The following is a 25,158-nucleotide window of genomic DNA, read 5'->3' as shown; positions in this document are numbered from 1 at the left end:
ACTCGTTGAATGTTGTTGAATATGGTGTTGTCTTGGATGATGTGGCTTTGAATTTCGGAATCCATTATTTTCCAAAACCAAGTTTACAATGTTAGCTTCCTGTACACCGGAGAACACTTGGCCCCTTCCTCCACCATGGTTGTGGCCCCTTCCTCCACCGTGGTTGTGGCCCCTTCCTCCACCATGGTTGTGGCCCCTTCCTCCACCATGGTTGTGGCCCCTTCCTCCACCATGGTTGTGGCCCCTTCCTCCAACTTGGTTGCGTCTCTCAGCCCTTTAGAAAAACAAAAAAACTAAAATATAGGGCTTGGACAATGCAGCCTAAAGATATTTCCCCCACAGTAGAGTAAATTCAACAGGACATTTGTGCAGTTAGTGTATGACATCAACCATTCATGAAGTAAACAGGTGTCACCCAACTGATACACTCTGACATGGGGTGTACTACATAGTGTGAAAGAAATGTAGGTTACATACCTGTACTCCAGTCTAAATGTCCGGATGACACAGGCGACAGTAAAACGGCTCAGGTTGGGCTGTCCTCTCTGTCCAGCCTCTCGCATTGTCAGCCCATGGTTGATGACATGATCTCATTTGAAAGTTGTTGTCTTCTTTGGCCATGAACTCCTCTACCAGCTCTACTCCTACCTCTACTCCTACCTCACTCTTCCTCCCCCCTCATTCTCACCCTCCCTCTTCCTCTTCCTCTCTCTGCAATGGCTTCCATTGTTGTTGTAAAACAAAAGGTGCTCACCTGTGGTCTTTTCATAGTGCTTACTTCCTGATTGAAGTGGTAACAATTAACCATTGAGGTGTTTGGCCAGGTGGCAATTGTATTGGCCAATTAGCTCATGTAGTGTCATTTTGAATGGCAGTGTTTTGAAATGGCAAACATGTGACTTTATGTCAGATTGTTGTGTCTCATGCAGAGAACCATTTGCAGTGCATTTAAAACGTGCCATTTTGAATTGCAAAAATGTGTGTAAAGCAGAAAATGTGTTCAGACCTTTGGAGACTTGAGAAGAGGTTTTGCTCTCTGTGTGTCAGTTTAAATAATTGTGCTGTGCATGTCATTTTAGTGTTTTAGCAATTGGAAAAAACTGTAATGTTCATTCAATTGAGATCTATTTTTCTAATTTTAGGCTACCGTCAGTCATTTTTGCCTCAGTGTACAAAACATCAAGAACACCTTCCAAATATTGAGTTGCACCCACCCTTGCCGTTGGAACAGCCTCCATTCATCGTGGCATGGACTCTACAAGGTGTCGAAAGCTTACCACAGGGATGCTGGCCCATTTTGACTCCAATGCTTCCCACAGTTGTGTGAAGTTGGCTAGATGTCCTTTGGGTGGTGGACCATTCCTGATACACATAGGAAACTATTGCAACAACTGTGCAAGTCAATGTTAGGAAGGTGTTCTTAATGTTTTGTACGCACAGTGTATCGTAGACATGTCCCTATCCATGTCTTTTATTAAATGAAAATATCAGGCTGCACAGAAAGCTGCCATTTCTGGAATATATAGTTTATAAATATAATACAGAAAGCTTTTATTTGTCCTTCTCAGGAAATAGCATTCTCTATTGGTACATGAAAGGAATGAAAAAACAAAACAATTTAAAATAATTTAATACGGAGGATTATTCTTGTATCAAGAGTAATGTTTGACTGATCAAAAAAAAATATTACGAGTGGAGCAGATATGATGTCACGTGTGTTCCGTCTCCCGACTCTAGGTCACCAGGCTGCTCGTTATGGCGCACACCTGTCACCATTTGGATGATCCAGAAGAAGACTGGGAGAATGTCGTCATATGGTCAGATGAAACTTTTTGGTAAAAACTCAACTCGTCGTGTTTGGAGGACAAAGAATGCTGAGTTGCATCCAAAGAACACCATACCTACTGTGAAGCATGTGGGTGGAAACATCATGCTTTGGGGCTGTTTTTCTGCAAAGGAGCCAGGACGACTTATCATTGTAAAGGAAATAATGAATGGGGCCATGTATCGTGAGATTTTGAGTAAAAACCTTACATTAGCAAGGGCATTGAAGATGAAATGTGGCTGGGTCTTTCAGCATGACAATGATCCCAAACACACTGCCCGGGCAACGAAGGAGTGGCTTCGTAAGAAGCATTTCAAGGTCCTGAAGTGGCATAGCCAGTCTCCAGATCTCAACTCCATAAAAAATCTTTGGAGGGAGTTGAAAATCCGTGTTGCCCAGCAACAGCCCCAAAACATCATGGGCCAAAATACCAGCAACAGTGTGTGAAAACCTCGTGAAGACTTACAGAAAACGTTTGACCTCTGTCATTGCCGACAAAGGGTATATAACAAAGTATTGAGAAAAACTTTTGTTATTGACCAAATACTTATTTTCCACCATAATTTGCTAATAAAATCATTAAAAATCCTACAATGTGATTTTCTGGATTTTTTTTCTTCTCATTTTGTCTGTCATAGTTGAAGTGTACCTATGATGAAAATTACAGGCCTCTCTCATCTTTTTAAGTGGGAGAACTTGCACAACTGGTGACTGACTAAATACTTTTTTGCCCCACTGTAAATGCATTTGTATTTGAATTTCATGTAATGGACATACACAAAATACTTCAAATTGGTGAAATTAAATGTAAAAAATATCTTGTTAAAAGAAATTAAACGACAACAAAAAACGGAAAAATGCTGCGTGCACATGTATTACACCCCTTTGCTATGAAGCCCCTAAAAAAGATCTGGTGCAACAATTACCTTCAGAAGTCACATAATTAGTTAAATAAATAAAGTCCACCTGTGTGCAATCTAAGTGTCACATGATTTGTCACATGATCTCAATATATATACCTGTTCTGAAAGGCCCCAGTCTGCAACAGCACTAAGCAAGGGGCACCACCAAGCAAGTGACACCATGAAGACCAAGGAGCTCTCCAAACAGGTCAGGGACAAAGTTTTGGAAAAGTACAGATCATAATCCTGGACTATCGGACCACCATTTTATTACATTTGCAATTGCAACAAATAATCTGCTCAGACCCCAACCAAGGAACATCAAACGTAGTGCTATAAATTCACAGACAACACAAAGATTCCTTGATGTCCTTCCAGATTCCCTCTGTCTACCCAAGGACGCCAGAGGACAAAAATCAGTTAACCACCTAACTGAGGAACTCAATTTAACCTTGCGCAATACCCTAGATGCAGTTGCACCCCTAAAAACTAAAAACATTTCTCATAAGAAACTAGCTCCCTGGGACACAGAAAATACCCGAGCTCTGAAGCAAGCTTCCAGAAAATTGGAACGGAAATGGCGCCACTCAAAACTGGAAGTCTTCCGACTAGCTTGGAAAGACAGTACCGTGCAGTACCAAAGACCCCTTACTGCTGCTCGACCATCCTATTTTTCTAACTTAATTGAGGAAAATAAGAACAATCCAAAATTCCTTTTTGATACTGTAAACTAAAAAGCAGCATTCCCCAAGAGAGGATGGCTTTCACTTTAGCAGTGATAAATTCATGAACTTCTTTGAGGAAAAGATCATGATTATTAGAAAGCAAATTACGGACTCCTCTTTAAATCTGCGTATTCCTTCAAAGCTCAGTTGTCCTGAGTCTGCATGACTCTGCCAGGACCTAGGATCAAGAGAGATGCTCAAGTGTTTTAGTACTTTATCTCTTGACATAATGATGAAAATAATCATGGCCTCTAAACCTTCAAGCTGCATACTGGACCCTATTCCAACTAAACTACTGAAAGAGCTGCTTCCTGTGCTTGGCCCTCCTATGTTGAACATAATAAACAGCTCTCTATCCACCGGATGTGTACCAAACTCACTAAAGGTGGCAGTAATAAAGCCTCTCTTGAAAAAGCCAAACCTTGACCCAGAAAATATAAAAAACTATCGGCCTATATCGAATCTTCCATTCCTCTCAAAAATTTTAGAAAAGGCTGTTGCGCAGCAACTCACTGCCTTCCTAAAGACAAACAATGTATACGAAATGCTTCAGTCTGGTTTTAGACCCCATCATAGCACTGAGACTGCACTTGTGAAGGTGGTAAATGACCGTTTAATGGCATCAGACCGAGGCTTTGCATCTGTCCTCGTGCTCCTATACCATCGATCAGCACATTCTTTTGGAGAGATTGGAAACCCAAATTGGTCTACACGGACAAGTTCTGGCCTGGTTTAGATATTATCTGTCAGAAAGATATCAGTTTGTCTCTGTGAATGGTTTGTCCTCTGACAAATCAACTGTAATTTTCGGTGTTCCTCAAGGTTCCGTTTTGGGACCACTATTGTATTCACTATATATTTTACCTCTTGGGGATGTCATTTGAAAACATAATGTTAACTTTTACTGCTATGTGGATGACACAGAGCTGTAAAATTCAATGAAAATTGGTGAAGCCCCAAAATTGCCCTTGATAGAAGCCTGTGTTTCAGACATAAAGAAGTGAATGGCTGTAAACGTTCTACTTTTAAACTCGGATAAAACAGAGATGCTTGTTCTAGGTCCCAAGAAACAATGAAATCTTCTGTTGAATCTGACAATTAATCTTGATGGTTGTACAGTCGTCTCAAATAAAACTGTGAAGGACCTCGGCGTTACTCTGGCCCCTGATCTCTCTTTTGAAGAACATATCAAGACCATTTCAAGGACAGCTTTTTTCCATCTACGTAACATTGCAAAAATCAGAAACTTTCTTTCCAAAAATGATGCAGAAAAATTAATCCATGCTTTTGTCACTTCTAGGTTAGACTACTGCAATGCTCTACTTTCCGGCTACCCGGATAAAGCACTAAATAAACTTCAGTTAGTGCTAAATACGGCTGCTAGAATCCTGACGAGAACCCAAAAATTTGATCATATTACTCCAGTGCTAGACTCCCTACACTGGCTTCCTGTCAAAACAATGGCTGATTTCAAGGTTTTACTTCTAACCTACAAAGCATTACATGGGCTTGCTCCTACCTATCTCTCTGATTTGGTCCTGCCGTACATACCTACACGTACGCTACGGTCACAAGACACAGGACTCCTAATTGTCCCTAGAATTTCTAAGCAAACAGCTGGAGGCAGGGCTTTCTCCGATAGAGCTCCATTTTTGTGGAACGGTCTGCCTACCCATGTCAGAGACGCAAACTCGGTCTCAACCTTTAAGTCTTTACTGAAGACTCATCTCTTCAGTGGGTCATATGATTGAATGTAGTCTAGCCCAGGAGTGGGAAGGTGAACGGAAAGGCTCTAGAGCAACGAACCACCCTTGCTGTCTCTGCCTGACCGGTTCCCCTCTCTCCACTGAGATTCTCTGCCTCAAACCTTATTACAGGGGCTGAGTCACTGGCTTACTGGGGCTCTCTCATATCGTCCCTGGGAGGGGTGCGTCACCTGAGTGGGTTGAGTCACTGATGTGGTCATCCTGTCTGGGCTGGCACCCCCCCCCTTGGGTTGTGCCGTGGCTGAGATCTTTGTGGGCTATACTCAGCCTTGTCTCAGGATGGTAAGTTGGTGGTTGAATATATCCCTCTAGTTGTGTGGGGGCTGTGCTTTGGCAAAGTGGGTGGGGTTATATCCTTCCTGTTTCGCCCTATCCGGCAGTGTCCTCGGATGGGGCCACAGTGTCTCCTGACCCCTCCTGTCTCAGCCTCCAGTATTTATGCTGCAGTAGTTTATGTGTCGGGGGGCTAGGGTCAGTTTGTTATATCTGGAGTACTTCTCCTGTCCTATTCGGTGTCCTGTGTGAATTTAAGTGTGCTCTCTTTAATTATCTCTTTCTCTCTTTCTTTCTCTCTCTCTCTCTCTCTCGGAGGACCTGAGCCCTAGGACCATGCCTCAGGACTACCTGGCATGATGACTCTGTCCCCAGTCCACCTGGCCGTCTTGCTGCTCCAGTTTCAACTGTTCTGCCATTTTATTATTGGACCATGCTGGTCATTTATGAACATTTGAACATCTTGGCCATGTTCTGTTTTAATCTCCACCCGACACAGCCAGAAGAGGACTGGCCACCCCACATAGCCTGGTTCTTCTCTAGGTTTCTTCCTAGGTTTTGGCCTTTCTAGGGAGTTTTTCCTAGCCACCGTGCTTCTACACCTGCATTGCTTGCTGTTTGGGGTTTTAGGCTGGGTTTCTGTACAGCACTTTGAGATATCATCTGATGTACAAAGGGCTATATAAATACATTTAATTTGATTTGATTTTGAGATCAGGGTTGGGTTATAAAAAAATATCAGAAACTTTGAACATCCCACGGAGCACCATTAAATCCAAAAAATGGAAAGAACATGGCACCACAACAAACCTGCCAAGAGATGGCCGCCCAACAAAACTCACAGACCAGGCAAGGAGGGCATTAATCAGAGAGGCAACAAAGAGACCAAAGATAACCCTGAATGAGCTGCAAAGCTCCACAGCGGAGATTGGAGTATCTGTCCTTAGGACCACTTTGAGCCATACATTCCACAGAGATGGGCTTTACGGAAGAGTGGCCATAAAAATAAAAATGAATAATAATCAAACACGATTGGTGTTCGGCATGTGGGAGACTCCCCAAATATATGGAAGAAGGTACTCTGGTCAGATGAGACTCATTGTTTGTTTTGGCCATTTAGGAAAATTCTATGTCTGATACAACCCCAACACCTTCCATCACCCCGAGAACCCCATCCCTACAGCGAAGCATGGTAGCATCATGCTATGAGGAGGTTTTTCATCGCCAGGGATTGGGAAACTGGTCTGAATTGAAGGAATTATGGATGGCGCTAAATACAGGGAAATTCTTGAATGAAACCTGTTTCAGTCTTCCAGAGATTTGAGACTGGGATGGAGGTTCACCTTCTAGCAGGACAATGACCTAAGCATTCTGCTAAAGCAACACTGTGTGGTTTAAGGGGAAACATTTAAATGTCGTGGAATGGCCTAGTCAAAGCCCAGACCTCAATCCAATTGAGAATCTGTGGTATGAAATAAAGATTGCTGTACACAGCTGAACCCATCCAACTTGAAGGAGCTGGAGTAGTTTTGTTTGAAGAATGTGCAAAAATCCCAGTGGCTAGATGTGCCAAGCTTAGAGACATACCCCAAGAAACTTGCAAAAGGCATCTCTACAATATATTGACTTTGGCGGGGTGAATGGTTATGCACGCTCAATTTAAAAAATTCTTTGTCTTATTTCTTGTTTGTTTCACAATGAAACATTTTGCATCTTCAAAGTGGTAGGCATGTGTAAATCAAATGATACAAACCCCCCCAAATATCTATTTTAATTCCAGGTTATAAGGCAACAAAATAGGAAAAATGCCAAGGGGTGAATACTTTTGCCAGCCACTGTATATTTCACTCCCTTTGGTTCCTTCCCCAGTTGTCATTGTTTGGGGAAATTATATTATTTCATACTAATACAATTTCTCAGAGAAATACATTTTGTTTAATAACAAGTAGTAAAACCAATCTTGAAAAGATAGGGGTCAAAGTGATTGGCACCCTGCTTGTACTCTAAATCCCTCCCCTTGAGAGGATAACGACACATTATTTTTCTAAAATGTTTGATGACTGATCCTTGATATCCTTCCCCTGCTCTTTCAATTCAAGTCCGGAGACAGATGGGCATTGTGAAATGTTGATTTTGTGATCAATCAACCATTTTGTTTCTTGATTTTGATTAGTGCTTGGGGTTATTGTCTTGCTGGAAGATCCACTTGCGGCCAAGTGCCAGCCTCGTGGGAGAGGCAGCCAGGTACTTGGTAAAGTTCATGATGTCTTTGATCTTAACAAGGGCCCCTGGACCAGTGGAAGGGTAATGGGTACTTTTCTCAATATGCTTGTTTTTCAACACCAAACTGGTTGTGACCAAAGGGCTCCATTTTCATGTTTCATGACCGTAGCACCGCCGAGAATTTGATAAATAACATTGACACTTGGATTGGAACTGCTGTTATGGACAGATGACGCAAAAATAGGGCTCTATGGCCTTTCACAGGAGTTGTGAGCTTGACGCTGAAAAACTTAGTATCTTTATTTTATTCAGTCATTCTTTATCAAGGGTGCCAATAATTCCAATAAAACAACAATAAAAAATTCTGAAATAAGGAATTGCATCTGCTATGCGTCATAATATGTGTGGAAAATATTTTCTTATGGATAAATAAGCTACTTCAACCTTCAATGTCTTGACTTGTTTGCAGCAATGAATGAAGAATGTATGTTCCTTGCGTGGTTAGTGTTTTGACTGAACCGAAGCCATTATTGAGTCCCTCCCACACTATATCATTACACTAAGAAAGCTGTAAATGGACAGCTCACGCAGTACTGGATTAAAATCTAGTTTTAATGATGTGCTGTGAGTCGGAAATGGACAAACACAAAATACTCTAGCTGTAATTGCGTTAAAGACAAGTGCATTGAACGTGTACATAGAAGTGTATTATCATGAATTATTACGGTGGATCTTCGCTCTTTTACACAATGTGACTCACAGAACCATATGTTCAGGCTAACCACATTACAAAATGCAAAATGAGCAACATTTCACAACCACTCGGGACATTTTTACTGGACATTCAACGTATTTACGTTCATAGAAACAATTCAGACTAGGTTCCCTACTACACCAGATATTTTAGTATTTTACGAGAATGAGTGTTTGCAGCACATCATTAGCCTTAGCTCTGCTGATAGTCTACAGAGGCTGAATGAGAGGGCATGAAGAATATCCTCTTTAGGCAGAAAGATGGATGGGGTGATGAAAGACCGTTTGTTTCGCCTGCCCCGAGGAGTGCTGTTCCCTGTTTCTGATATGATGGATAGCCTACTCTGCACCAAACTCATAGCTACTCACCACATCATTTAGCCAACTTGTAGCTACTCACCACAGAACTTAGTTAGCTCGTAGCTACTCACCACATCATTTAGCCAACTTGTAGCTACTCACCACAGAACTTAGTTAGCTCGTAGCTACTCACCACATAATTTAGTCAACTTGTAGGTACTCACCACAGAACTTAGTTAGCTCGTAGCTACTCACCACAGAACTTAGTTAGCTCGTAGCTACTCACCACATAATTTAGTCAACTTGTAGGTACTCACCACAGAACTTAGTTAGCTCGTAGCTACTCACCACAGAACTTAGTTAGCTCGTAGCTACTCACCACATAATTTAGTCAACTTTAGGTACTCACCACAGAACTTAGTTTGTAGGCTACTCACCACAGAACTTAGTTAGCTCGTAGCTACTCACCACAGAACTTAGCTTAACTCACCACAGAACTTAGTTAGCTCGCAGCTACTCACCAATTTAGTCAACTTGTAGGTACTCACCACAGAACTTAGTTAGGTAGCTACTCACCACAGAACTTAGTTAAGTCATAGCTACTCACCACATAATTTAGTCAACTTGTAGGTACTCAGCACAGAACTTAGTTAGCTCGTAGCTACTCACCACAGAACTTAGTTAGCTCGTAGCTACTCACCACATAATTTAGCCAACTTGTAGGTACTCACCACAGAACTTAGTTAGCTCGTAGCTACTCACCACAGAACTTAGTTAACTCGTAGCTACTCACCAAATAACTTAGTTAACTTGTAGGTACTCACCACATACCTTAGTTAAGTCATAGGTACTCACCACATAACTTAGTTAACTCGTAGCTACTCGCAGATAACTTAGTTAACTCTAGGGGATGAGTGCAGAACTCACACGGGGTGGCAGGGTAGCCTAGTGGTTAGACTGTAGAGCTGGCAGGGTAGCCTAGTGGTTAGAGTGTTGGACTAGTAACCGGAAGGTTGCAAGTTCAAACCCCCGAGCTGACAAGGTACAAATTTGTTATTCTGCCCCTGAACAGGCAGTGAACCAACTGTTCCTACGCCGTCATTGAAAATAAAAGTTTGTTCTTAACTGACTTGCCTAGTTAAATATGGGAAAATATAGATTTAGTGCTTAGTCACAAGTTATGTTTCCCTCCACAACGCCCACTTTTAGGATTCATTGTTTTATTGTATCTTGGCCTTGTAACTCCAGTTGAGACAAAACTGACACCGTAATTTAAGAAAACACTGCAATACACCTCTCCTGGGGAGTCTCACTTGTGTTTATTTGTTGATGAGCTTGTGAAAGGAATTAAATCGTTATTATTATTATTATTATTGTTATATCGGTCACTTTCTCATCTCTGTCTGTTTTATCTAATGGTTCATCTTCATTTTATGCAGGCCTTTCCATTGCAGGTTTATTCAAATACATGCTCATGATCTAAGGCAAATGTGACAAATGTGTAGCAGTAGCCTGTAGTGTTTTGATCCAGCTCTATAAGACACTATTATCACCAGCAGGACGCTGGCCTTCAAAGGATGACATAAGGATATCCTGGGCTGCAGCGATTGGCTGAGAGGAGCTCTTAATCACTGTTTCCGACCGCTCAACCTCCCACTACGGGCAGTTAGGCTATTATCTGTGAGATCTCCAACAGCTCACCCTTCTTTCTTCCACTTCAAGAGAAATGTCCCTTCATTACACGGCCTCAATATAGGAAATCAAAGGGAAACGACAGCCCTCGAGATGGAACACCATATCCCTTTCTCCTCTTGGTGAGACCATTAACAAGACCTGTGTGTGTTTTGATAAAACCTTGGCATCCTTTTTTCCCCCTCCCTGCAGAGAGGGAGTCTGTGAGGTCATTACCGTGGGTCTGATAGATTTTACAACATTAGCACCCGCTGCTGTTCCTCTGGAAACATATTGGCTCAAATGGGTCATCGTGAGGAGGGGAAGCTCACCTATAAAAAGCTAATCAATTATGGGATGAATAATGTTGAATACTTGTCATTGTTTTCAATAACAATGGCAATATCTAATGACTGAGTTAAGACAGAGCAGGAATCAATGGAAAGGTTTTAGGGGTTAAATTGATATTTGTTGTACTTTATGTTTTATTTAATTTTTTATTCATCTTGGAGAAACCACAACGTGATTTGATACAATTTGCAATAACTAACTATGAGGCTCACGTTATATTGTGTGGAACACTTAAGTCACAACTGTTTACATGGTGCTTTACTGGAAATGTCAAATCAACTGCCTCACGCTGCTCTGGCAATACCCAAAATACACAACAAATTACACCCAACATACACAACAACTTACACCCAAAATACACAACAAATTACACCCAAAATACACAACAAATTACACCCAAAATACACAACAAATTACACCCAAAATACACAACAAATTACACCCAAAATACACAACAAATTACACCCAAAATACACAACAACAAATTACACCCAAAATACACAACAAATTACACCCAACATACACAACAAATTACACCCAACATACACAACAACTTACACCAAAAAAATAGCCTCAGCATGCCATAGACATTCTTTGTTAATTTTACTCAGAATTATTGAACTTTTTTTCCTTACCAACACAATGCAAATAATTATGGGCTTAGTTAACTTTGTCAGAAATTGATTGCCATTTCGTAGTGGCCCTGTCTTTCTCTCTGGAGACAATCTTAATGTAACATTCACTGATTGTCCTTTTTAATATTGTTGTTTTTTTCTGGACCACAGCAATTCTACTTGTAAATCTCCTCAGCCTGAGTTGCCATGGCAATGTGTTTCAGTAGGATGGCGAGAGACGTGATGCAGTGCAGCAATAGAGGCAAGCTAGAGCAACACTGACAAAAGCATGATTACCAAGAGGACAATACCAAATGAGTCATTGAAAATGCACCAAGTTCCACCCACAAGTCGGTTATTTGCACCTGTCCTTGAACGAGCGCCTTTGTGGGGAAGTGGGGACATTTCTATCAGTTCGGTAGGTCGAATGTTCAGGTGACATTGAAAACATTGCACCATCTTACATCCAAAATGTTTCAAGTCAACAATCATTATTTTAAACAAAAGTATTGTGTACCAATCAAAAGGCAGTTATGACTTGACTTTTTTTTTTATCTAATTTTGAGGTGTCAAGCTTAACAATTATGTTAATCTTTATAGAGATTTTACATCCATCCACAATGAGATGGGCATTTATGAAAATAACTGAGGCAACCATGTACCTAATGGCACTAAGCCGTTTTTTGAGCACATTGTTGTTCACGTTGATGGATCATTACCACTATTACTATGTTCTCTGATTAATGATCATAATGGACTGCATTTGGTAGGACTCAACACACTGGGGGCTGGTATTATAAAGGTGGGTATGGTGTCCATGTTTGGACATAATGGACTGCATTTGGTAGGGCTCTGGTATTATAAAGGTGGGTATGGTGTCCATGTTTGGACACTGGGGGCTGGTATTATAAAGGTGGGTATGGTGTCCATGTTTGGACATAATGGACTGCATTTGGTAGGGCTCAATACACTGGGGGCTGGTATTATAAAGGTGGGTATGGTGTCCATGTTTGGACATAATGGACTGCATTTGGTAGGGCTCAACACACTGGGGGCTGGTATTATAAAGGTGGGTATGGTGTCCATGTTTGGACCTCAACCTCAGTCTCGGCAGGAGGGGAATTTACTCACCCCAAAGGTGTAGAGTGAGGAGAGGTTTTGTTAGGGGATGAGATATGTTTAACCAATGGTAGACTGTTTCACATCGGGGTGAATATGTGATGTGCTTTATGAGTCATAAGCAGCATTCACTTATTTTAACTGAAAGGTAGCCTGAACTTCCTGATTTGGCCTCGTTTTAGATTTTGTTCATTAAGAAATGCTAGGGGCTATTACTGAATTCATATTAGTTTTACTTTGGAGTGTTTTCTCATTAATGCTTTCAATATTTGTATAAGAATTTCTACAGTTGATAGTAGGTTTGAGGTTTTTAAGTAATTGAAATTTGTAGCTATTGAAATGTTGCATATTGACCCATGTACATTGTGTAATTTACAGACGGTCCCTAACTAGCCCTATAGAGAAAGTCAAACCCCATTTACCACAGGCATTATGATCAGGTAGTTTGCAGCTGCACTCTGAATTGAAGATTATTTGTGTGCTGTCAGCTGTGGGCAGGATTGAACTAAACCCCACCTTCATTTACGTTGTGACATACTTTGGTACAAAACACTGTTTAGGATGAGACTTACTTTATGACCAAAATTATCCTGTTTACATTTGTTGTCAATTTTGACAGTAGAATAAATGTTTGACTCATATCGTTGCCACATAGTAGTGCTGAGAGATTTGTGTTTTTTGTGGTCGTTTCGGTTCAAATATATAAAAAAATGATCCCGGTTTCTGATTTGACTCATTGTTTAAATATTAAAATGGACAATGCATTGTAAAGGGTTGAATGCTGTAACACAGAATAACATAATTAATAAAAGTCCCATGGTGGTAGTGACAGGCAATTAAAGCTTATCACTTATTAACCATCATTTATTAACATTATTAACTAAATATTACAGTTGTTGTGTATAATACAATTGTTTTATTTGATCACTATTATTTCATTCCCAATAATAGGTTTCACTCCCGCCAAAATCTGTCCAATGACGTCAATCAATTAGTTATTAATTTCTTTTTTTTTTAAATAAACAGCAGGTGGTCTTTTCAAAAAACTATTACATTATCATAATTTTCACAAGTTCTACAGTATAATTCCAACCTCATAGAGTTGAAATATACATAAAACAAAGGAAAATATATATATTTTTCAATTCAATGCCTTTTCTTAGTTTGCCAAGTTATATAAATGTTAGAAAAAGAAAAGACTGGTTTCTTTTTGCTTAGGGATGGTGGGGGACCGAGGAGCTTGTTCAGAAATCCCTCTTCACATGGTTTAAATAGGCAGCATATTCAATAGACTCACAGCCAGCATACTGGAGTCCTTGATCTGCAAAATCACAAGCCCCACCCCTTCCCTGTCGGATGGTCTCACATGAAATTACTGACGGCCATTGAGAGTTGCATTTAAATCCCTGTGGCTTATGTCGCCATTTCATTCTGCTGATCTGATGGAGAGGAAGGAGAGGAGGACACTCACTGTCTAATTGTAGTTACAATATGTCACTGAGCAGTATCGCCCCGCAGCTTTGACTGAAGCTAAGAACAAATAGGCAGTTTTGCTTGTGGAAATGGGCTTGATCTACTCAGTCCTTATTCAATAGCCAGAATGTGGCACACGGTTAAGAAGTTCATCGTATTTCTAGATTGGTGATGAAATATACATGGCTGAACAGGATGTGTGTGTGTTTAGTTAAGCGTTTTTGATGTACATTGCCTCAAGTAGTACCCTGTTAACATTAAATAGCTGTGTCTTGCATATTGCAAAAAGTATTGTCAGGGGATATAAATATGTAAACAGAAATGTTCTTGAGATAATGTTGTCCAAGGCATCATTATCTATCAGCTAAATGTTTGTCAAGTCCAAAACCTCATTACTTTTTTCAAGTGTATTTTGATCGACGACCAAAGTTAGAGATATCATAAGGGTTCATTAAGTCTAATAATATGTCTTTAATAATCTTAAATCATATCCAGAAACATTTGTTGGCTACACAGAGATAATAATAACTCTGTAAAAGGAACATTGAAACAACGTTATGTACATTACTATAGCCCTACCTTGCTTATCACATACTACCCTAAATTTGTGGCATTTAATGGTTTACTGCCTAGTGTAAAATAGGTTGCACCCTGTAAGTCAGCCTGGTCTCATAGACAAGATGTAACATAGTAAATGTATATCACGGACAACCAAATTAGTTTGATATGTTACGTTTGGTATGGTTACATAAGCCAGAAGGCAAAAACAAAAGTAGGGTTGTTGGTTGAGGTGGATGAGTAGACGTATAATGCAAGAGTGTCTAGCAACCAAAAGGTTGAGTGTTCAAATCTCATCACGGACAACATTAGCTGATTAGCTACTTACTACGTTGCAACAACTTAGCATGTTAGCCCTAGCCTAACTAACGTTAGCCTTAGCCACCTAGCTAACTTTTGCCAGAAATATCTGCAATTCATAACATATTTTGCAATTTGTAACATATTATATGAATTGTAATTTGTACCATATCATAGGAAATGGATGATGAACATCCACAAACTAATACATACCATATGAAATGTAACATATCATACTAATTGAGGGTGGCATCTAGCCTAGCCTAGTGGTTAGAGTTTTGGGCCAGTAACTGAGAGGTCGCTGGATCAAATCCCCAAGAAGATGAGGTAAAAAGCTGTTGTTCTGCCCCTGAGCAAGCTAGTTAACCCACTGGGTGCTGAAACTGTGGATGTCAATTAAGGCAGCCCCCCTGCACCTCTCTGATTCAGAGGGGTTGGGTTAAATGCTGAAGACACATTTCAGTAGAAGGCATTCAGTTGTACAACTGACTAGGTATCTTCCTAATTGGAGTGTCCCAGATCTACATTTACTATGTTACATCTACCCTTGGTCTAGTTTGTGTAAGATGGATGAGTAAAAGGACACTTCACTGTGGTCAAGGTGATTTATAGATTGTTTGTTTGAGGAAGCCACAGGATGGTTGCACCTTTTGATTTGCCAAAGAGAAGTGGATGGCCACCTGGGCAGCCAATCAGGGGAAAGGCAGGAGAGGAGATTTGACAGGTGTTAACTGGTCCCTTTAGATTCTCATCCTGGACCGACAGTCAGAACTATAGCTGTCGGGAAGATTTCTGCCTGACTGTGTCCGTGGCACCTTGGCAGGACGTTGAATAAAATCTTGCCAAACAAGCCTCCTTTAATTGATATTCACGTCTCGCACCTTTAATTTAGCGCCGTCCTTGGCATTTCCACTTTTCTTGCAGTGTGATTAATTAGTATATGATATACAATGAGCACAAATTATTGCCGAGGCCAGTCCTTGAAACCAGAGTGGGGGGCTAATAAATAACATTATGTAAATTAACTTGCCAAGAATATTCTTTAATTTGTGAGAATTTTATGTAATGTTGGAACAAATAATAGAAATATGGACAAGGCATGCTGTAAAAAAGCTGTCGAAGCTCATTTGAACCACATAAAATTGCTTGATAACTCAAGCAGAGAGAAAATGACTGCTCGGCAAAGAGAGAGTATAAGGAATCGCTGGAGGCAGGACAGGGAGGGAGGACACATTTAGTTAATTTTGATTCACACTCCATATCCACATAATGCAATTGCTAAATGATTGTGGCAGCAACCGCAAACATGTAAAAACAACGTTATATATATATATATAAAAATATTTTTTTACAAACAATTTATTTATTTTGCCACAACACAAACAAAAGATTAAAATATTTAATTCTATTGTTGGTATGTTTAGACAATTAAGACAAATTGTGGAGTACTTTGAAGTTTGGACTACTCGAGGTATAGCAGACAATCTATTTACCTCCGTCCAGGCAACCAACTGCCTCCAACCAAGTGTTCAAGACAGAATCCCCTTGATGGAGTGGTTTGGTAAATAAAAACTCACCAAACCCCTTAATGACAAGCAGGTCCTAAACATCTCAGCCTTTGGAGAGAAACGCATTACACAGCCGTCAGCCTGAGTGACGCGATGCCCTCCCCTTAATGGAACATTACAAAATGGCGTCCTCATTCTTGAGAAATGACAACCCTGGAATATCACATGCCAATTAAAGGAGAGACAGATATCGGACGAGTGACATTTAATTCCCATAAATGTGATGGATATTAAACTGGAGAAAAATGTTCTGCAGGTCACTTCAGAAGGTCCTTTCGTTCTCCACAGTGAGATATTATGACGGAAGGACCCGTGCCGACGTGCTCGTAGCACTCAAACAGAACCTTGAAAACAACAAGTTTGTGTCAAAAAGGGTGCACATTTGTGTTCTTTCCCTAGCACTAACACACCTGATTCCACCAATTAAAGGCTTGATGATTTAATATGTGGAATCAGGTGTGCTAGTACTTGGGCTAAAACAAAAATGTGGACCCCTTTGGGTCTCCAGGACGAGGATTATGAACACCAAACATTATATTGATCAGGTGTTCCCAATGTTTTGTACATTCAGTGTACAGGCTGCATGACGTGACAATAGGCTATTGATGATTTGAGAAAGTGCACCCGTTGCTGACAGGTGTATATAGTTGTGGACAAAAGTTTTGAGAATGCCACAAATATTAATGTTCACAAAGTTTGCTGCTTCAGTGTCTTTAGATATTTTTGTCAGATGTTACTTTGGGATACTGAAGTATAATTACAAGCATTTCAGAAGTGGCAAAGGCTTTTAATGACAATTACATGAAGTTGATGGAAAGAGTCAATATTTGCAGTGTTGACCCTTCTTTTTCAAGACCTCTGCAATCCGCCCTGGCATGCTGTCAATGACCTTCTGGGCCACATCCTGACTGATGGCAGCCCATTCTTACATAATCAATGCTTGGAGGTTGTCAGAATTTGTGGGTTTTTGTTTGTCCACCCGCCTCTTGAGGATTGACCCCGAGTTTTCATCTGGATTAAGGTCTGGGAAGTTTCCTGGCCATGGACCCAAAATATCAGTGTTTTGTTCCCCGAGCAACTTAGTTATCACTTTGCCTTATAGCAAGGTGCTCCATCATGCTGGAAAAGGCATTGTTCGTCACCAAACTGTTCCTGAATGGTTAGGAGAAGTTGCTCTCGGAGGATGTGTTGGTACCATTCTTTATTCATGGCTGTGTTCTTCGGCAAAATTGTGAGTGAACCCACTCCCTTGGCTGAGAAGCAACCCCACACATGGTCTCAGGATGCTTTACTGTTGACATGACACAGGACTGATGGTAGAGCTCACCTTGTCTTCTCAGGACAAGCTTTTTTCCGGATGCCCCAAACAATCAGAAAAGGGATTCATCAGAGAAAATTACTTTACCCCAGTCCACAGCAGTGCAATCCCTGTACCTTTTGCAGAATATCAGTCTGTCCATGATCTTTTTCCTGGAGAGAAGTTGCTTCTTTGCTGCCCTTCTTGACACCAGGCATCCTCCAAAAGTCTTCGCCTCACTGTGCGTCCAGATGCACTCGAATCTGCCTGCATCCATTCCTGAGCTCTGTACTGCTGGTGCCCCGATCCCGCAGCTGAATACACTTTAGGAGACGATCCTGGCGCTTGCTGGACTTTCTTGTGCGCCCTGAAGCCTTCTTCACAACAATTGAACTGCTCTCCTTGAAGTTCTTGATGATCCGATAAATGGTTGATTTAGGTGCAATCTTACTGGCAGCAATATCCTTGCCCGTGAAGCCCTTTTTGTGCAAAGCAATGATGATGGCACGTGTTTCCTTGCAGGTAACCATGATTCACAGAGGAAGAACAATTATTCCAAGCACCACCCTCCTTTTGAAGCTTCCAGTCTGTTATTCGAACTCAATCGGCATGACAGAGTGATCTCCAGCCTTATCCTCGTCAACACTCACACATGTGTTAACGAGAGATTCACTGACATGATGTCAGCTGGTCCTTTTGTGGCAGGGCTGAAATGCAGTGGAAATGTTTTTGGGGGATTCAGTTCATTTGCATGGCAAAGAGGGACTTTGAAATTAATTGCAATTCATCTGATCACTCTTCATAACATTCTGGAGTACATGCAAATTGCCATCATACAAACTGAGGCAGCAGACTTTGTGAAAATTAATATTTGTCCACGACTGTACAATCAAGCACACAGCTATGCAATCTCCATAGACAATCATTGGCAGTAAAAAGTCCTTTCTGAAGCGATCAGTGACTTTCAATGAGGCAAGTTAGTTTGTCAAATTTCTGCCCCGCTACAACAGCCCATTCAACTGTAAGTGCTGTTATTGTGAAGTGAAAAAGTTTAGGAGCAACAATGGCTCAACTGCAAAGTGGTAGGCCACACAAGCTCACAGAATTGGACCACCGATTGAAGTGTCTAACGTGTAAATTTTGTCTGTCCTCGGTTGCAACATTCATTACCGAGTTCCAAACTGGCTCTGAAAGCAACGTCAGCACAAGAACTGTTCGTCCAGAGCTTCATTAAATGGGTTTCCATGGTTGAGCAGCCGCACACAAACCTAAGATCACCATGCGGAATGCCAAGTGTTGGCTGGAGTGGTGGAGAGCTCGCCGCAATTGGAAGCTGGAGCAGCGGAAACGCATTCTCTGGACCATCTAGCAGTACGACGGATGAATCTGGGTTAGGCTGATGCCAGGAGAACACCTCCTGCCGAATGCATAGTGCCAACTGTAAAGTTTGGTGTATAGGAATAATGATCTGGGGCTGTTTATCATGATTCGGGTTAGGACCCTTAGTTCCAGGGAAGGGAAATCTTAATGCTACAGCATGCATTGACATTCTAGACTATTCTGTGCTTCCAACTTCGTGGCAACAGTTTGGGGAAGGCCCTTTCCTGTTTCAGTATGACAATGCCGCCGTGCACAAAGCAAGGTCCATGCAGAAATGTTTGGAGAGATCGATGTGGATGAACTTGACTGGAGTGCACAAAGCCCTGACCTCATTCCCATCAAACAACTTTGGGATGAATTGGAATGCCAACTGTGAGCCAGGCCTAATCGCCCAAAATCAGTACCCAACTGCACTAATGCTCTTGTGGCTGAATGGTAGCAAGTCCATGCAGCAATGTTCCAACATCTAGTAGAAAACCTTCCCAGAAGAGTTGAGGCTGTTACAGCAGCAACAGGGGACCAACTCCATAGTAATGCCCATGATTTTTAAATTAGATGTTCGATGAGCAGGTGTCCACATACTTTTGGTCAGGTGGTTTATTTTCACCAATCAGACAATTTTCAATGCAATCTTGTCTTTACTAAGATGTACAGTTAGTTTAGATTTAGAATGGCCCATTATCAAATGGGCAGAAACAAAGGCACGGGAAAAAATGCATGTACGGGAAAGCGTCCCACCGGTTTGTTTTTCAGTCATGGGGGGTAGGCTACTCTGGTTACAGGTGAAAATCCTCCCAAACTCTGTATGCCATGGGCTCTCCAACCCTGCAGCTACCCAGTGCTCTGTATGCCATGGACTCTCCAACCCTGCAGGTATCCAGTGCTCTGTATGCCATGGGCTATCCAACCCTGCAGCTACCCAGTGCTCTGTATGCCATGGACTCTCCAACCCTGCAGGTACCCAGTGCTCTGTATGCCATGGGCTCTCCAACCCTGCAGCTACCCCGTGCTCTGTATGCCATGGGCTCTCCAACCCTGCAGCTACCCAGTGCTCTGTATGCCATGGGCTCTCCATCATGCAGCTACCTAGTGCTCTATATGCCATGGGCTCTCCATCATGCAGCTACCCAGTGCTCTATATGCCATGGACTCTCCAACCCTGCAGCTACCCAGTGCTCTGTATGCCATGGGCTCTCCAACCCTGCAGCTACCCAGTGCTCTGTATGCCATGGGCTCTCCAACCCCACAGCTACCCAGTGCTCTGTATGCCATGGGCTCTCCAACCCTGCAGCTACCCAGTGCTCTGTATGCCATGGGCTCTCCAACCCTGTAGCTACCCAGTGCTCTGTATGCCATGGGCTCTCCAACCCTGCAGCTACCCAGTGCCCTATATGCCATGGGCTCTCCAACCCTGCAGCTACCCAGTGCCCTATATGCCATGGGCTCTCCAACCCTGCAGCTACCCAGTGCTCTGTATGCCATGGGCTCTCCAACCCTGCAGCTACCCAGTGCTCTATATGCCATGGGCTCTCCAACCCTGCAGCTACCCAGTGCTCTATATGCCATGGGCTCTCCAACCCTGCAGCTACCCAGTGCTCTATATGCCATGGGCTCTCCAACCCTGCAGCTACCCAGTGCTCTATATGACATGGGCTCTCCAACCCTGCAGCTACCCAGTGCTCTATATGACATGGGCTCTCCAACCCTGCAGCTACCCAGTGCTCTATATGCCATGGGCTCTACAACCCTGCAGCTACCCAGTGCTCTATATGCCATGGGCTCTCCAACCCTGCAGCTACCCAGTGCTCTGTATGCCATGGGCTCTCCAACCCCGCAGCTACCCAGTGCTCTATATGCCATGGGCTCTCCAACCCTGTAGGGACCCAGTGCTCTATATGCCATGGGCTCTCCAACCCTGCAGCTACCCAGTGCTCTATATACCATGGGCTCTCCAACCCTGTAGCCACCCAGTGCTCAAAATGCCATGGGCTCACCAACCCTGCAGCTACCCAGTGCTCTATATGCCATGGGCTCTCCAACCCTGCAGCTACCCACTGCTCTGTATGCCATGGGCTCTCCATCATGCAGCTACCCAGTGCTCTATATGCCATGGGCTCTCCAACCATGCAGTTACCCAGTGCTCTATATGCCATGGGCACTCCAACCCTGCAGCTACCCAGTGCTCTGTATGCCATGGGCTCTCCAACCCTGCAGCTACCCAGTGTTCTATATGCCATGGGCTCTCCAACTCTGCAGCTACCCAGTGCTCTATATGCCATGGGCTCTCCAACCCTGCAGCTACCCAGTGCTCTGTATGCCATGGGCTCTCCAACCCTGCAGCTACCCAGTGCTCTATATGCCATGGGCTCTCCAACCCTGTAGCGACCCAGTGCTCTATATGCCATGGGCTCTCCAACCCTGCAGCTACCCAGTGCTCTATATACCATGGGCTCTCCAACCCTGTAGCCACCCAGTGCACTATATGCCATGGGCTCTCCAACTCTGCAGCTACCCAGTGCTCTATATGCCATGGGCTCTCCAACCCTGTAGCTACCCAGTGCTCTATATGCCATGGGCTAACCAGCCCTGCAGCTACCCAGTGCTCTATATGCCATGGGCTCTCCAACCCTGCAGCTACCCAGTGCTCTGAATGCCATGGGCTCTCCATCATGCAGCTACCCAGTGCTCTATATACCATGGGCTCTCCAACCCTGTAGCCACCCAGTGCTCTATATGCCATGGGCTCTCCAACTCTGCAGCTACCCAGTGCTCTATATGCCATGGGCTCTCCAACCCTGTAGCTACCCAGTGCTCTATATGCCATGGGCTAACCAGCCCTGCAGCTACCCAGTGGTCTATATGCCATGGGCTCTCCAACCCTGCAGCTACCCAGTGCTCTGTATGCCATGGGCTCTCCATCATGCAGCTACCCAGTGCTCTATATGCCATGGGCTCTACATCATGCAGCTACCCAGTGCTCTGTATGCCATGGGCTCTCCAACCCTGCAGCTACCCAGTGCTCTATATACCATGGGCTCTCCAACCCTGTAGCCACCCAGTGCTCTATATGCCATGGGCTCTCCAACTCTGCAGCTACCCAGTGCTCTGTATGCCATGGGCTCTCCAACCCTGTAGCTACCCAGTGCTCTATATGCCATGGGCTAACCAGCCCTGCAGCTACCCAGTGCTCTATATGCCATGGGCTCTCCAACCCTGCAGCTACCCAGTGCTCTGTATGCCATGGGCTCTCCATCATGCAGCTACCCAGTGCTCTATATACCATGGGCTCTCCAACCCTGTAGCCACCCAGTGCTCTATATGCCATGGGCTCTCCAACTCTGCAGCTACCCAGTGCTCTATATGCCATGGGCTCTCCAACCCTGTAGCTACCCAGTGCTCTATATGCCATGGGCTAACCAGCCCTGCAGCTACCCAGTGCTCTATATGCCATGGGCTCTCCAACCCTGCAGCTACCCAGTGCTCTGTATGCCATGGGCTCTCCATCATGCAGCTACCCAGTGCTCTATATGCCATGGGCTCTACATCATGCAGCTACCCAGTGCTCTGTATGCCATGGGCTCTCCATCATGCAGCTACCCAGTGCTCTATATGCCATGGGCTTTCCAACCCTGCAGTTACCCAGTGCTCTATATGCCATGGGCTCTCCAACCCTGCAGCTACCCAGTGCCCTATATGCCATGGGCTCTCCAACCCTGCAGCTACCCAGTGCTCTGTATGCCATGGGCTCTCCAACCCTGCAGCTACCCAGTGCTCTATATGCCATGGGCTCTCCAACCCTGCAGCTACCCAGTGCTCTATATGCCATGGGCTCTCCAACCCTGCAGCTACCCAGTGCTCTATATGCCATGGGCTCTCCAACCCTGCAGCTACCCAGTGCTCTATATGACATGGGCTCTCCAACCCTGCAGCTACCCAGTGCTCTATATGACATGGGCTCTCCAACCCTGCAGCTACCCAGTGCTCTATATGCCATGGGCTCTACAACCCTGCAGCTACCCAGTGCTCTATATGCCATGGGCTCTCCAACCCTGCAGCTACCCAGTGCTCTGTATGCCATGGGCTCTCCAACCCCGCAGCTACCCAGTGCTCTATATGCCATGGGCTCTCCAACCCTGTAGGGACCCAGTGCTCTATATGCCATGGGCTCTCCAACCCTGCAGCTACCCAGTGCTCTATATACCACGGGCTCTCCAACCCTGTAGCCACCCAGTGCTCAAAATGCCATGGGCTCACCAACCCTGCAGCTACCCAGTGCTCTAAATGCCATGGGCTCTCCAACCCTGCAGCTACCCAGTGCTCTGTATGCCATGGGCTCTACAACCCTGCAGCTACCCAGTGCTCTATATGCCATGGGCTCTCCAACCCTGCAGCTACCCAGTGCTCTGTATGCCATGGGCTCTCCAACCCCGCAGCTACCCAGTGCTCTATATGCCATGGGCTCTCCAACCCTGTAGGGACCCAGTGCTCTATATGCCATGGGCTCTCCAACCCTGCAGCTACCCAGTGCTCTATATACCACGGGCTCTCCAACCCTGTAGCCACCCAGTGCTCAAAATGCCATGGGCTCACCAACCCTGCAGCTACCCAGTGCTCTATATGCCATGGGCTCTCCAACCCTGCAGCTACCCAGTGCTCTGTATGCCATGGGCTCTCCATCATGCAGCTACCCAGTGCTCTATATGCCATGGGCTCTCCAACCATGCAGTTACCCAGTGCTCTATATGCCATGGGCACTCCAACCCTGCAGCTACCCAGTGCTCTGTATGCCATGGGCTCTCCAACCCTGCAGCTACCCAGTGTTCTATATGCCATGGGCTCTCCAACTCTGCAGCTACCCAGTGCTCTATATGCCATGGGCTCTCCAACCCTGCAGCTACCCAGTGCTCTGTATGCCATGGGCTCTCCAACCCTGCAGCTACCCAGTGCTCTATATGCCATGGGCTCTCCAACCCTGTAGCGACCCAGTGCTCTATATGCCATGGGCTCTCCAACTCTGCAGCTACCCAGTGCTCTATATACCATGGGCTCTCCAACCCTGTAGCCACCCAGTGCTCTATATGCCATGGGCTCTCCAACTCTGCAGCTACCCAGTGCTCTATATGCCATGGGCTCTCCAACCCTGTAGCTACCCAGTGCTCTATATGCCATGGGCTAACCAGCCCTGCAGCTACCCAGTGCTCTATATGCCATGGGCTCTCCAACCCTGCAGCTACCCAGTGCTCTGTATGCCATGGGCTCTCCATCATGCAGCTACCCAGTGCTCTATATACCATGGGCTCTCCAACCCTGTAGCCACCCAGTGCTCTATATGCCATGGGCTCTCCAACTCTGCAGCTACCCAGTGCTCTATATGCCATGGGCTCTCCAACCCTGTAGCTACCCAGTGCTCTATATGCCATGGGCTAACCAGCCCTGCAGCTACCCAGTGCTCTATATGCCATGGGCTCTCCAACCCTGCAGCTACCCAGTGCTCTGTATGCCATGGGCTCTCCATCATGCAGCTACCCAGTGCTCTATATGCCATGGGCTCTACATCATGCAGCTACCCAGTGCTCTGTATGCCATGGGCTCTCCATCATGCAGCTACCCAGTGCTCTATATGCCATGGGCTTTCCAACCCTGCAGTTACCCAGTGCTCTATATGCCATGGGCTCTCCAACCCTGCAGCTACCCAGTGCTCTGTATGCCATGGGCTCTCCAACCCTGCAGCTACCCAGTGCTCTATATGCCATGGGTTCTCCAACCCTGCAGCTACCCAGTGTTCTGTATGCCATGGGCTCTCCAACCCTGCAGCTACCCAGTGCTCTATATGCCATGGGCTCTCCAACCCTGTAGCGACCCAGTGCTCTATATGCCATGGGCTCTCCAACCCTGCAGCTACCCAGTGCTCTATATACCATGGGCTAACCAACCCTGCAGCTACCCAGTGTTCTATATGCCATGGGCTCTCCAACCCTGCAGCTACCCAGTGCTCTATATGCCATGGGCTCTCCAACTCTGCAGCTACCCAGTGCTCTATATGCCATGGGCTTTCCAACC

This window comes from Oncorhynchus masou, chromosome 30 (assembly GCF_036934945.1).
Source record: "Oncorhynchus masou masou isolate Uvic2021 chromosome 30, UVic_Omas_1.1, whole genome shotgun sequence".
Lineage (NCBI taxonomy): Eukaryota > Metazoa > Chordata > Actinopteri > Salmoniformes > Salmonidae > Oncorhynchus > Oncorhynchus masou.
The sequence above is the reverse complement of the archived record's forward strand: the minus strand, read 5'-3'. Positions refer to the sequence as shown.